This window comes from Venturia canescens, chromosome 7, assembly GCF_019457755.1.
Source record: "Venturia canescens isolate UGA chromosome 7, ASM1945775v1, whole genome shotgun sequence".
Taxonomy (NCBI): domain Eukaryota; kingdom Metazoa; phylum Arthropoda; class Insecta; order Hymenoptera; family Ichneumonidae; genus Venturia; species Venturia canescens.
Window position 1 is genome coordinate 20,861,075 of NC_057427.1, and position 15,808 is coordinate 20,876,882.

Here is a 15,808-nt window from a genome sequence, read left to right on the forward strand (position 1 = left end):
CTCAATTCTCAAATTCATCTTTCATGAAAAAGTTCCAATTGTGAAATTCTCAAATTTACCTTTCGTAAAAAAGTTTTAATTGTTCAATTCTCAAATTCATCTTTCCTGAGAAAGTTTCAATTTTCAAATTCTCAAATTCATCTTTCGTGAAAAAGTTTTAACTGTTAAATTCTCAAATTCATCTTTCGTGAAAAAGTTTCAATTGTAAAATTTTCAAATCTATCTTTCGTGTAATAGTTTCAACTGTCAAATTTTAAAATTCATTATTCGAGATAAAGTTTTAACTGTCAAATTTTCAAATTAGCCTTTTGTGAAAAAGGTTCAATTCTCCAATTTTTAAATTCATGTTTCGTAAGAAACGTTCAATTGTCAAATTTTCAAATCTATCTTTCGTGAAAAAGTTTCAAATTTCAAATTCGCAAATGAATCTTTCGTGAGAAAGTTTGAACTTTCAAATTTTCAAATTCATCTTTTGGGAAAAAGTTTCAATACTCAAATTTTCAAATCTATTTTTCGTGATAAAGTTTAAACTGTCAAATTTTCAAATTCATCTTCCGTGAGAAAATTTCAACTGTCAAATTCTCAAATTCATCTATCGTGAAAAAGTTTCAATTCTCAAATTTTCAAATCTATTTTTCGTGAGAAAGGTTCAATTGTCAAATTTTCGAATCTATCTTTCGTGAAAAAGTTTCAATTGTAAAATTTTCAAATCTATTTTTCCTGAGAAAGTTTCAATTGTCAAATTTTCGAATCTATCTTTCGTGAAAAAGTTTCAACTGTCAAATTTTTAAATTCGCCTTTTCTGAAAAAGTTTCAATTCTCAAATTTTCAAATTCATCTTTCGTGAGAAAGTTTCAATTGTCAAATTCTCAAATTTATCTTTCGTGAAAAAGTTTGAACTGCTCAATTCTCAAATTCATCTTTCGTGAAAAAGTTCCAATTGTGAAATTCTCAAATTCACCTTTCGTAAAAAAGTTTTAATTGTTAAATTCTCAAATTCATCTTTCGTGAGAAAGTTTCAATTGTCAAATTCTCAAATTCATCTTTCGTGAAAAAGTTTTAACTGTTAAATTCTCAAATTCATCTTTCGTGAAAAAGTTTCAATTGTAAAATTTTCAAATCTATCTTTCGTGAAATAGTTTCAACTGTCAAATTTTAAAATTCATTATTCGAGATAAAGTTTTAACTGTCAAATTTTCAAATTCGCATTTTCTGAAAAAGTTTCAATTCTCAAATTTTTAAATTCATGTTTCGTAAGAAACTTTCAATTGTCAAATTTTCAAATCTATCTTTCGTGAAAAAGTTTCAATTTTCAAATTCTCAAATGAATCTTTCGTGAGAAAGTTTTAACTTTCAAATTTTCAAATTCGTCTTTTGTGAAAAAGTTTCAATACTCAAATTTTCAAATCTATTTTTCGTGAGAAACTTTCAACTATCAAATTTTCAAATGCATCTTTCGTGAGAACGTTTCAACTGTCAAATTCTCAAATTCATCTATCGTGAAAAAGTTTCAATTGTAAAATTTTCAAATCTATCTTTCGTGAAATAGTTGCAACTGTCAAATTTTAAAATTGATTATTCGAGATAAAGTTTTAACTGTTAAATTCTCAAATTCATCTTTCGTGAAAAAGTTTCAATTCTCAAATTTTCAAATCTATTTTTCGTGAGAAAGGTTCAATTGTCAAATTTTCGAATCTATCTTTCGTGAAAAAGTTTCAATTGTAAAATTTTCAAATCTATTTTTCCTGAGAAAGTTTCAATTGTCAAATTTTCGAATCTATCTTTCGTGAAAAAGTTTCAACTGTCAAATTTTCAAATTCATCTTTCGTGAGAAAGTTTCAATTGTCAAATTCTCAAATTTATCTTTCGTGAAAAAATTTTAACTGCTACATTCTCAAATTCGTCTTTCGTGAAAAAGTTTTAACTGTTAAATTCTCAAATTCATCTTTCGTGAAAAAGTTTCAATTGTAAAATTTTCAAATCTATCTTTCGTGAAATAGTTTCAACTGTCAAATTTTAAAATTCATTATTCGAGATAAAGTTTTAACTGTCAAATTTTCAAATTCGCCTTTTGTGAAAAAGGTTCAATTCTCAAATTTTTAAATTCATGTTTCGTAAGAAACGTTCAATTGTCAAATTTTCAAATCTATCTTTCGTGAAAAAGTTTCAAATTTCAAATTCGCAAATGAATCTTTCGTGAGAAAGTTTGAACTTTCAAATTTTCAAATTCAACTTTTGGGAAAAAGTTGCAATTGTAAAATTTTCAAATCTATCTTTCGTGAAATAGTTTCAACTGTCAAATTTTAAAGATCATTATTCGAGATAAAGTTTTAACTGTCAAATTTTCAAATTCGCCTTTTGTGAAAAAGTTTAAATTCTCAAATTTTTAAATTCATGTTTCGTAAGAAACTTTCAATTGTCAAATTTTCAAATCTATCTTTCGCGAAAAAGTTTCAATTGTAAAATTTTCAAATCTATTTATCGAGAGAAAGTTTCTATTATCAAATTTTCAAATCTATCTTTCGTCAAAAAGTTTCAACTGTCAAATTTTCAAATTCATCTTTCGTGAGAAAGTTTTAACTGTTAAATTCTCAAATTCATCTTTCGTGAAAAACTTTTAACTGTTAAATTCTCAAATTCATCTATAGTGAAAAAGTTTCAATTGTAAAATTTTCAAATCTATCTTTCGTGAAATAGTTTCAACTGTCAAATTTTAAAATTCATTATTCGAGATAAAGTTTTAACTGTTAAATTCTCAAATTCATCTTTCGTGAGAAAGTTTCAATTGTCAAATTCTCAAATTCATCTTTCGTGAAAAAGTTTTAACTGTTAAATTCTCAAATTCATCTTTCGTGAAAAAGTTGCAATTGTAAAATTTTCAAATCTATCTTTCGTGAAATAGTTTCAACTGTCAAATTTTAAAGATCATTATTCGAGATAAAGTTTTAACTGTCAAATTTTCAAATTCGCCTTTTGTGAAAAAGTTTCAATTCTCAAATTTTTAAATTCATGTTTCGTAAGAAACTTTCAATTGTCAAATTTTCAAATCTATCTTTCGTGAAAAAGTTTCAATTGTAAAATTTTCAAATCTATTTATCGAGAGAAAGTTTCTATTATCAAATTTTCAAATCTATCTTTCGTCAAAAAGTTTCAACTGTCAAATTTTCAAATTCATCTTTCGTGAGAAAGTTTCAATTGTCAAATTCTCAAATTTATCTTTCGTGAAAAAGTTTTAACTGCTAAATTCTCAAATTCATCTTTCGTGAAAAAGTTTCAATTGTGAAATTCTCAAATTTACCTTTCGTAAAAAAGTTTTAATTGTCAAATTCTCAAATTAATCTTTCGTGAAAAAGTTTTAACTGTTAAATTCTCAAATTCATCTTTCGTGAAAAAGTTTCAATTGTAAAATTTTCAAATCTATCTTTCGTGAAATAGTTTCAACTGTCAAATTTTAAAATTCATTATTCGAGATAAAGTTTTAACTGTCAAATTTTCAAATTCGCCTTTTGTGAAAAAGTTTCAATTCTCAAATTTTTAAATTCATGTTTCGTAAGAAACTTTCAATTGTCAAATTTTCAAATCTATCTTTCGTGAAAAAGTTTCAATTGTAAAATTTTCAAATCTATTTTTCGTGAGAAAGGTTCAATTGTCAAATTTTCGAATCTATCTTTCGTGAAAAAGTTTCAATTGTAAAATTTTCAAATCTATTTTTCCTGAGAAAGTTTCAATTGTCAAATTTTCGAATCTATCTTTCGTGAAAAAGTTTCAACTGTCAAATTTTCAAATTCATCTTTCGTGAGAAAGTTTCAATTGTCAAATTCTCAAATTTATCTTTCGTGAAAAAATTTTAACTGCTACATTCTCAAATTCGTTTTTCGTGAAAAAGTTTTAACTGTTAAATTCTCAAATTCATCTTTCGTGAAAAAGTTTCAATTGTAAAATTTTCAAATCTATCTTTCGTGAAATAGTTTCAACTGTCAAATTTTAAAATTCATTATTCGAGATAAAGTTTTAACTGTCAAATTTTCAAATTCGCCTTTTGGGAAAAAGGTTCAATTCTCAAATTTTTAAATTCATGTTTCGTAAGAAACGTTCAATTGTCAAATTTTCAAATCTATCTTTCGTGAAAAAGTTTCAAATTTCAAATTCGCAAATGAATCTTTCGTGAGAAAGTTTGAACTTTCAAATTTTCAAATTCAACTTTTGGGAAAAAGTTGCAATTGTAAAATTTTCAAATCTATCTTTCGTGAAATAGTTTCAACTGTCAAATTTTAAAGATCATTATTCGAGATAAAGTTTTAACTGTCAAATTTTCAAATTCGCCTTTTGTGAAAAAGTTTCAATTCTCAAATTTTTAAATTCATGTTTCGTAAGAAACTTTCAATTGTCAAATTTTCAAATCTATCTTTCGTGAAAAAGTTTCAATTGTAAAATTTTCAAATCTATTTATCGAGAGAAAGTTTCTATTATCAAATTTTCAAATCTATCTTTCGTCAAAAAGTTTCAACTGTCAAATTTTCAAATTCATCTTTCGTGAGAAAGTTTCAATTGTCAAATTCTCAAATTTACCTTTCGTGAAAAAGTTTTAACTGCTAAATTCTCAAATTCATCTTTCGTGAAAAAGTTTCAATTGTGAAATTCTCAAATTTACCTTTCGTAAAAAAGTTTTAATTGTTAAATTCTCAAATTCATCTTTCGTGAGAAAGTTTCAATTGTCAAATTCTCAAATTAATCTTTCCTGAAAAAGTTTTAACTGTTAAATTCTCAAATTCATCTTTCGTGAAAAAGTTTCAATTGTAAAATTTTCAAATCTATCTTTCGTGAAATAGTTTCAACTGTCAAATTTTAAAATTCATTATTCGAGATAAAGTTTTAACTGTCAAATTTTTAAATTCGTCTTTTCTGAAAAAGTTTCAATTCTCAAATTTTCAAATTCATCTTTCGTGAGAAAGTTTCAATTGTCAAATTCTCAAATTTATCTTTCGTGAAAAAGTTTTAACTGCTCAATTCTCAAATTCATCTTTCATGAAAAAGTTCCAATTGTGAAATTCTCAAATTTACCTTTCGTAAAAAAGTTTTAATTGTTCAATTCTCAAATTCATCTTTCCTGAGAAAGTTTCAATTTTCAAATTCTCAAATTCATCTTTCGTGAAAAAGTTTTAACTGTTAAATTCTCAAATTCATCTTTCGTGAAAAAGTTTCAATTGTAAAATTTTCAAATCTATCTTTCGTGTAATAGTTTCAACTGTCAAATTTTAAAATTCATTATTCGAGATAAAGTTTTAACTGTCAAATTTTCAAATTAGCCTTTTGTGAAAAAGGTTCAATTCTCCAATTTTTCAATTCATGTTTCGTAAGAAACGTTCAATTGTCAAATTTTCAAATCTATCTTTCGTGAAAAAGTTTCAAATTTCAAATTCGCAAATGAATCTTTCGTGAGAAAGTTTGAACTTTCAAATTTTCAAATTCATCTTTTGGGAAAAAGTTTCAATACTCAAATTTTCAAATCTATTTTTCGTGATAAAGTTTCAACTGTCAAATTTTCAAATTCATCTTCCGTGAGAAAATTTCAACTGTCAAATTCTCAAATTCATCTATCGTGAAAAAGTTTCAATTCTCAAATTTTCAAATCTATTTTTCGTGAGAAAGGTTCAATTGTCAAATTTTCGAATCTATCTTTCGTGAAAAAGTTTCAATTGTAAAATTTTCAAATCTATTTTTCCTGAGAAAGTTTCAATTGTCAAATTTTCGAATCTATCTTTCGTGAAAAAGTTTCAACTGTCAAATTTTTAAATTCGCCTTTTCTGAAAAAGTTTCAATTCTCAAATTTTCAAATTCATCTTTCGTGAGAAAGTTTCAATTGTCAAATTCTCAAATTTATCTTTCGTGAAAAAGTTTGAACTGCTCAATTCTCAAATTCATCTTTCGTGAAAAAGTTCCAATTGTGAAATTCTCAAATTCACCTTTCGTAAAAAAGTTTTAATTGTTAAATTCTCAAATTCATCTTTCGTGAGAAAGTTTCAATTGTCAAATTCTCAAATTCATCTTTCGTGAAAAAGTTTTAACTGTTAAATTCTCAAATTCATCTTTCGTGAAAAAGTTTCAATTGTAAAATTTTCAAATCTATCTTTCGTGAAATAGTTTCAACTGTCAAATTTTAAAATTCATTATTCGAGATAAAGTTTTAACTGTCAAATTTTCAAATTCGCATTTTCTGAAAAAGTTTCAATTCTCAAATTTTTAAATTCATGTTTCGTAAGAAACTTTCAATTGTCAAATTTTCAAATCTATCTTTCGTGAAAAAGTTTCAATTTTCAAATTCTCAAATGAATCTTTCGTGAGAAAGTTTTAACTTTCAAATTTTCAAATTCGTCTTTTGTGAAAAAGTTTCAATACTCAAATTTTCAAATCTATTTTTCGTGAGAAACTTTCAACTATCAAATTTTCAAATGCATCTTTCGTGAGAACGTTTCAACTGTCAAATTCTCAAATTCATCTATCGTGAAAAAGTTTCAATTGTAAAATTTTCAAATCTATCTTTCGTGAAATAGTTGCAACTGTCAAATTTTAAAATTGATTATTCGAGATAAAGTTTTAACTGTTAAATTCTCAAATTCATCTTTCGTGAAAAAGTTTCAATTCTCAAATTTTCAAATCTATTTTTCGTGAGAAAGGTTCAATTGTCAAATTTTCGAATCTATCTTTCGTGAAAAAGTTTCAATTGTAAAATTTTCAAATCTATTTTTCCTGAGAAAGTTTCAATTGTCAAATTTTCGAATCTATCTTTCGTGAAAAAGTTTCAACTGTCAAATTTTCAAATTCATCTTTCGTGAGAAAGTTTCAATTGTCAAATTCTCAAATTTATCTTTCGTGAAAAAATTTTAACTGCTACATTCTCAAATTCGTCTTTCGTGAAAAAGTTTTAACTGTTAAATTCTCAAATTCATCTTTCGTGAAAAAGTTTCAATTGTAAAATTTTCAAATCTATCTTTCGTGAAATAGTTTCAACTGTCAAATTTTAAAATTCATTATTCGAGATAAAGTTTTAACTGTCAAATTTTCAAATTCGCCTTTTGTGAAAAAGGTTCAATTCTCAAATTTTTAAATTCATGTTTCGTAAGAAACGTTCAATTGTCAAATTTTCAAATCTATCTTTCGTGAAAAAGTTTCAAATTTCAAATTCGCAAATGAATCTTTCGTGAGAAAGTTTGAACTTTCAAATTTTCAAATTCAACTTTTGGGAAAAAGTTGCAATTGTAAAATTTTCAAATCTATCTTTCGTGAAATAGTTTCAACTGTCAAATTTTAAAGATCATTATTCGAGATAAAGTTTTAACTGTCAAATTTTCAAATTCGCCTTTTGTGAAAAAGTTTCAATTCTCAAATTTTTAAATTCATGTTTCGTAAGAAACTTTCAATTGTCAAATTTTCAAATCTATCTTTCGCGAAAAAGTTTCAATTGTAAAATTTTCAAATCTATTTATCGAGAGAAAGTTTCTATTATCAAATTTTCAAATCTATCTTTCGTCAAAAAGTTTCAACTGTCAAATTTTCAAATTCATCTTTCGTGAGAAAGTTTTAACTGTTAAATTCTCAAATTCATCTTTCGTGAAAAACTTTTAACTGTTAAATTCTCAAATTCATCTATAGTGAAAAAGTTTCAATTGTAAAATTTTCAAATCTATCTTTCGTGAAATAGTTTCAACTGTCAAATTTTAAAATTCATTATTCGAGATAAAGTTTTAACTGTTAAATTCTCAAATTCATCTTTCGTGAGAAAGTTTCAATTGTCAAATTCTCAAATTCATCTTTCGTGAAAAAGTTTTAACTGTTAAATTCTCAAATTCATCTTTCGTGAAAAAGTTGCAATTGTAAAATTTTCAAATCTATCTTTCGTGAAATAGTTTCAACTGTCAAATTTTAAAGATCATTATTCGAGATAAAGTTTTAACTGTCAAATTTTCAAATTCGCCTTTTGTGAAAAAGTTTCAATTCTCAAATTTTTAAATTCATGTTTCGTAAGAAACTTTCAATTGTCAAATTTTCAAATCTATCTTTCGTGAAAAAGTTTCAATTGTAAAATTTTCAAATCTATTTATCGAGAGAAAGTTTCTATTATCAAATTTTCAAATCTATCTTTCGTCAAAAAGTTTCAACTGTCAAATTTTCAAATTCATCTTTCGTGAGAAAGTTTCAATTGTCAAATTCTCAAATTTATCTTTCGTGAAAAAGTTTTAACTGCTAAATTCTCAAATTCATCTTTCGTGAAAAAGTTTCAATTGTGAAATTCTCAAATTTACCTTTCGTAAAAAAGTTTTAATTGTTAAATTCTCAAATTCATCTTTCGTGAGAAAGTTTCAATTGTCAAATTCTCAAATTAATCTTTCGTGAAAAAGTTTTAACTGTTAAATTCTCAAATTCATCTTTCGTGAAAAAGTTTCAATTGTAAAATTTTCAAATCTATCTTTCGTGAAATAGTTTCAACTGTCAAATTTTAAAATTCATTATTCGAGATAAAGTTTTAACTGTCAAATTTTCAAATTCGCCTTTTGTGAAAAAGTTTCAATTCTCAAATTTTTAAATTCATGTTTCGTAAGAAACTTTCAATTGTCAAATTTTCAAATCTATCTTTCGTGAAAAAGTTTCAATTGTAAAATTTTCAAATCTATTTATCGAGAGAAAGTTTCTATTATCAAATTTTCAAATCTATCTTTCGTCAAAAAGTTTCAACTGTCAAATTTTCAAATTCATCTTTCGTGAGAAAGTTTCAATTGTCAAATTCTCAAATTTATCTTTCGTGAAAAAGTTTTAACTGCTAAATTCTCAAATTCATCTTTCGTGAAAAAGTTTCAATTGTGAAATTCTCAAATTTACCTTTCGTAAAAAAGTTTTAATTGTTAAATTCTCAAATTCATCTTTCGTGAGAAAGTTTCAATTGTCAAATTCTCAAATTAATCTTTCGTGAAAAAGTTTTAACTGTTAAATTCTCAAATTCATCTTTCGTGAAAAAGTTTCAATTGTAAAATTTTCAAATCTATCTTTCGTGAAATAGTTTCAACTGTCAAATTTTAAAATTCATTATTCGAGATAAAGTTTTAACTGTCAAATTTTCAAATTCGCATTTTCTGAAAAAGTTTCAATTCTCAAATTTTTAAATTCATGTTTCGTAAGAAACTTTCAATTGTCAAATTTTCAAATCTATCTTTCGTGAAAAAGTTTCAATTGTAAAATTTTCAAATCTATTTATCGAGAGAAAGTTTCTATTATCAAATTTTCAAATTCGTCTTTTGTGAAAAAGTTTCAATACTCAAATTTTCAAATCTATTTTTCGTGAGAAACTTTCAACTATCAAATTTTCAAATGCATCTTTCGTGAGAACGTTTCAACTGTCAAATTCTCAAATTCATCTATCGTGAAAAAGTTTCAATTGTAAAATTTTCAAATCTATCTTTCGTGAAATCGTTGCAACTGTCAAATTTTAAAATTGATTATTCGAGATAAAGTTTTAACTGTTAAATTCTCAAATTCATCTTTCGTGAAAAAGTTTCAATTCTCAAATTTTCAAATCTATTTTTCGTGAGAAAGGTTCAATTGTCAAATTTTCGAATCTATCTTTCGTGAAAAAGTTTCAATTGTAAAATTTTCAAATCTATTTTTCCTGAGAAAGTTTCAATTGTCAAATTTTCGAATCTATCTTTCGTGAAAAAGTTTCAACTGTCAAATTTTCAAATTCATCTTTCGTGAGAAAGTTTCAATTGTCAAATTCTCAAATTTATCTTTCGTGAAAAAATTTTAACTGCTACATTCTCAAATTCGTTTTTCGTGAAAAAGTTTTAACTGTTAAATTCTCAAATTCATCTTTCGTGAAAAAGTTTCAATTGTAAAATTTTCAAATCTATCTTTCGTGAAATAGTTTCAACTGTCAAATTTTAAAATTCATTATTCGAGATAAAGTTTTAACTGTCAAATTTTCAAATTCGCCTTTTGGGAAAAAGGTTCAATTCTCAAATTTTTAAATTCATGTTTCGTAAGAAACGTTCAATTGTCAAATTTTCAAATCTATCTTTCGTGAAAAAGTTTCAAATTTCAAATTCGCAAATGAATCTTTCGTGAGAAAGTTTGAACTTTCAAATTTTCAAATTCAACTTTTGGGAAAAAGTTGCAATTGTAAAATTTTCAAATCTATCTTTCGTGAAATAGTTTCAACTGTCAAATTTTAAAGATCATTATTCGAGATAAAGTTTTAACTGTCAAATTTTCAAATTCGCCTTTTGTGAAAAAGTTTCAATTCTCAAATTTTTAAATTCATGTTTCGTAAGAAACTTTCAATTGTCAAATTTTCAAATCTATCTTTCGTGAAAAAGTTTCAATTGTAAAATTTTCAAATCTATTTATCGAGAGAAAGTTTCTATTATCAAATTTTCAAATCTATCTTTCGTCAAAAAGTTTCAACTGTCAAATTTTCAAATTCATCTTTCGTGAGAAAGTTTCAATTGTCAAATTCTCAAATTTACCTTTCGTGAAAAAGTTTTAACTGCTAAATTCTCAAATTCATCTTTCGTGAAAAAGTTTCAATTGTGAAATTCTCAAATTTACCTTTCGTAAAAAAGTTTTAATTGTTAAATTCTCAAATTCATCTTTCGTGAGAAAGTTTCAATTGTCAAATTCTCAAATTAATCTTTCCTGAAAAAGTTTTAACTGTTAAATTCTCAAATTCATCTTTCGTGAAAAAGTTTCAATTGTAAAATTTTCAAATCTATCTTTCGTGAAATAGTTTCAACTGTCAAATTTTAAAATTCATTATTCGAGATAAAGTTTTAACTGTCAAATTTTTAAATTCGCCTTTTCTGAAAAAGTTTCAATTCTCAAATTTTCAAATTCATCTTTCGTGAGAAAGTTTCAATTGTCAAATTCTCAAATTTATCTTTCGTGAAAAAGTTTTAACTGCTCAATTCTCAAATTCATCTTTCATGAAAAAGTTCCAATTGTGAAATTCTCAAATTTACCTTTCGTAAAAAAGTTTTAATTGTTCAATTCTCAAATTCATCTTTCCTGAGAAAGTTTCAATTTTCAAATTCTCAAATTCATCTTTCGTGAAAAAGTTTTAACTGTTAAATTCTCAAATTCATCTTTCGTGAAATAGTTTCAATTGTAAAATTTTCAAATCTATCTTTCGTGTAATAGTTTCAACTGTCAAATTTTAAAATTCATTATTCGAGATAAAGTTTTAACTGTCAAATTTTCAAATTAGCCTTTTGTGAAAAAGGTTCAATTCTCCAATTTTTAAATTCATGTTTCGTAAGAAACGTTCAATTGTCAAATTTTCAAATCTATCTTTCGTGAAAAAGTTTCAAATTTCAAATTCGCAAATGAATCTTTCGTGAGAAAGTTTGAACTTTCAAATTTTCAAATTCATCTTTTGGGAAAAAGTTTCAATACTCAAATTTTCAAATCTATTTTTCGTGATAAAGTTTCAACTGTCAAATTTTCAAATTCATCTTCCGTGAGAAAATTTCAACTGTCAAATTCTCAAATTCATCTATCGTGAAAAAGTTTCAATTCTCAAATTTTCAAATCTATTTTTCGTGAGAAAGGTTCAATTGTCAAATTTTCGAATCTATCTTTCGTGAAAAAGTTTCAATTGTAAAATTTTCAAATCTATTTTTCCTGAGAAAGTTTCAATTGTCAAATTTTCGAATCTATCTTTCGTGAAAAAGTTTCAACTGTCAAATTTTTAAATTCGCCTTTTCTGAAAAAGTTTCAATTCTCAAATTTTCAAATTCATCTTTCGTGAGAAAGTTTCAATTGTCAAATTCTCAAATTTATCTTTCGTGAAAAAGTTTGAACTGCTCAATTCTCAAATTCATCTTTCGTGAAAAACTTTTAACTGTTAAATTCTCAAATTCATCTATAGTGAAAAAGTTTCAATTGTAAAATTTTCAAATCTATCTTTCGTGAAATAGTTTCAACTGTCAAATTTTAAAATTCATTATTCGAGATAAAGTTTTAACTGTTAAATTCTCAAATTCATCTTTCGTGAGAAAGTTTCAATTGTCAAATTCTCAAATTCATCTTTCGTGAAAAAGTTTTAACTGTTAAATTCTCAAATTCATCTTTCGTGAAAAAGTTGCAATTGTAAAATTTTCAAATCTATCTTTCGTGAAATAGTTTCAACTGTCAAATTTTAAAGATCATTATTCGAGATAAAGTTTTAACTGTCAAATTTTCAAATTCGCCTTTTGTGAAAAAGTTTCAATTCTCAAATTTTTAAATTCATGTTTCGTAAGAAACTTTCAATTGTCAAATTTTCAAATCTATCTTTCGTGAAAAAGTTTCAATTGTAAAATTTTCAAATCTATTTATCGAGAGAAAGTTTCTATTATCAAATTTTCAAATCTATCTTTCGTCAAAAAGTTTCAACTGTCAAATTTTCAAATTCATCTTTCGTGAGAAAGTTTCAATTGTCAAATTCTCAAATTTATCTTTCGTGAAAAAGTTTTAACTGCTAAATTCTCAAATTCATCTTTCGTGAAAAAGTTTCAATTGTGAAATTCTCAAATTTACCTTTCGTAAAAAAGTTTTAATTGTTAAATTCTCAAATTCATCTTTCGTGAGAAAGTTTCAATTGTCAAATTCTCAAATTAATCTTTCGTGAAAAAGTTTTAACTGTTAAATTCTCAAATTCATCTTTCGTGAAAAAGTTTCAATTGTAAAATTTTCAAATCTATCTTTCGTGAAATAGTTTCAACTGTCAAATTTTAAAATTCATTATTCGAGATAAAGTTTTAACTGTCAAATTTTCAAATTCGCATTTTCTGAAAAAGTTTCAATTCTCAAATTTTTAAATTCATGTTTCGTAAGAAACTTTCAATTGTCAAATTTTCAAATCTATCTTTCGTGAAAAAGTTTCAATTGTAAAATTTTCAAATCTATTTATCGAGAGAAAGTTTCTATTATCAAATTTTCAAATTCGTCTTTTGTGAAAAAGTTTCAATACTCAAATTTTCAAATCTATTTTTCGTGAGAAACTTTCAACTATCAAATTTTCAAATGCATCTTTCGTGAGAACGTTTCAACTGTCAAATTCTCAAATTCATCTATCGTGAAAAAGTTTCAATTGTAAAATTTTCAAATCTATCTTTCGTGAAATCGTTGCAACTGTCAAATTTTAAAATTGATTATTCGAGATAAAGTTTTAACTGTTAAATTCTCAAATTCATCTTTCGTGAAAAAGTTTCAATTCTCAAATTTTCAAATCTATTTTTCGTGAGAAAGGTTCAATTGTCAAATTTTCGAATCTATCTTTCGTGAAAAAGTTTCAATTGTAAAATTTTCAAATCTATTTTTCCTGAGAAAGTTTCAATTGTCAAATTTTCGAATCTATCTTTCGTGAAAAAGTTTCAACTGTCAAATTTTCAAATTCATCTTTCGTGAGAAAGTTTCAATTGTCAAATTCTCAAATTTATCTTTCGTGAAAAAATTTTAACTGCTACATTCTCAAATTCGTTTTTCGTGAAAAAGTTTTAACTGTTAAATTCTCAAATTCATCTTTCGTGAAAAAGTTTCAATTGTAAAATTTTCAAATCTATCTTTCGTGAAATAGTTTCAACTGTCAAATTTTAAAATTCATTATTCGAGATAAAGTTTTAACTGTCAAATTTTCAAATTCGCCTTTTGGGAAAAAGGTTCAATTCTCAAATTTTTAAATTCATGTTTCGTAAGAAACGTTCAATTGTCAAATTTTCAAATCTATCTTTCGTGAAAAAGTTTCAAATTTCAAATTCGCAAATGAATCTTTCGTGAGAAAGTTTGAACTTTCAAATTTTCAAATTCAACTTTTGGGAAAAAGTTGCAATTGTAAAATTTTCAAATCTATCTTTCGTGAAATAGTTTCAACTGTCAAATTTTAAAGATCATTATTCGAGATAAAGTTTTAACTGTCAAATTTTCAAATTCGCCTTTTGTGAAAAAGTTTCAATTCTCAAATTTTTAAATTCATGTTTCGTAAGAAACTTTCAATTGTCAAATTTTCAAATCTATCTTTCGTGAAAAAGTTTCAATTGTAAAATTTTCAAATCTATTTATCGAGAGAAAGTTTCTATTATCAAATTTTCAAATCTATCTTTCGTCAAAAAGTTTCAACTGTCAAATTTTCAAATTCATCTTTCGTGAGAAAGTTTCAATTGTCAAATTCTCAAATTTACCTTTCGTGAAAAAGTTTTAACTGCTAAATTCTCAAATTCATCTTTCGTGAAAAAGTTTCAATTGTGAAATTCTCAAATTTACCTTTCGTAAAAAAGTTTTAATTGTTAAATTCTCAAATTCATCTTTCGTGAGAAAGTTTCAATTGTCAAATTCTCAAATTAATCTTTCCTGAAAAAGTTTTAACTGTTAAATTCTCAAATTCATCTTTCGTGAAAAAGTTTCAATTGTAAAATTTTCAAATCTATCTTTCGTGAAATAGTTTCAACTGTCAAATTTTAAAATTCATTATTCGAGATAAAGTTTTAACTGTCAAATTTTTAAATTCGCCTTTTCTGAAAAAGTTTCAATTCTCAAATTTTCAAATTCATCTTTCGTGAGAAAGTTTCAATTGTCAAATTCTCAAATTTATCTTTCGTGAAAAAGTTTTAACTGCTCAATTCTCAAATTCATCTTTCATGAAAAAGTTCCAATTGTGAAATTCTCAAATTTACCTTTCGTAAAAAAGTTTTAATTGTTCAATTCTCAAATTCATCTTTCCTGAGAAAGTTTCAATTTTCAAATTCTCAAATTCATCTTTCGTGAAAAAGTTTTAACTGTTAAATTCTCAAATTCATCTTTCGTGAAATAGTTTCAATTGTAAAATTTTCAAATCTATCTTTCGTGTAATAGTTTCAACTGTCAAATTTTAAAATTCATTATTCGAGATAAAGTTTTAACTGTCAAATTTTCAAATTAGCCTTTTGTGAAAAAGGTTCAATTCTCCAATTTTTAAATTCATGTTTCGTAAGAAACGTTCAATTGTCAAATTTTGAAATCTATCTTTCGTGAAAAAGTTTCAAATTTCAAATTCGCAAATGAATCTTTCGTGAGAAAGTTTGAACTTTCAAATTTTCAAATTCATCTTTTGGGAAAAAGTTTCAATACTCAAATTTTCAAATCTATTTTTCGTGATAATGTTTCAACTGTCAAATTTTCAAATTCATCTTCCGTGAGAAAATTTCAACTGTCAAATTCTCAAATTCATCTATCGTGAAAAAGTTTCAATTCTCAAATTTTCAAATCTATTTTTCGTGAGAAAGGTTCAATTGTCAAATTTTCGAATCTATCTTTCGTGAAAAAGTTTCAATTGTAAAATTTTCAAATCTATTTTTCCTGAGAAAGTTTCAATTGTCAAATTTTCGAATCTATCTTTCGTGAAAAAGTTTCAACTGTCAAATTTTTAAATTCGCCTTTTCTGAAAAAGTTTCAATTCTCAAATTTTCAAATTCATCTTTCGTGAGAAAGTTTCAATTGTCAAATTCTCAAATTTATCTTTCGTGAAAAAGTTTGAACTGCTCAATTCTCAAATTCATCTTTCGTGAAAAAGTTCCAATTGTGAAATTCTCAAATTCACCTTTCGTAAAAAAGTTTTAATTGTTAAATTCTCAAATTCATCTTTCCTGAGAAAGTTTCAATTGTCAAATTCTCAAATTCATCTTTCGTGAAAAAGTTTTAACTGTTAAATTCTCAAATTCATCTTTCGTGAAAAAGTTTCAATTGTAAAATTTTCAAATCTATCTTTCGTGAAATAGTTTCAACTGTCAAATTTTAAAATTCATTATTC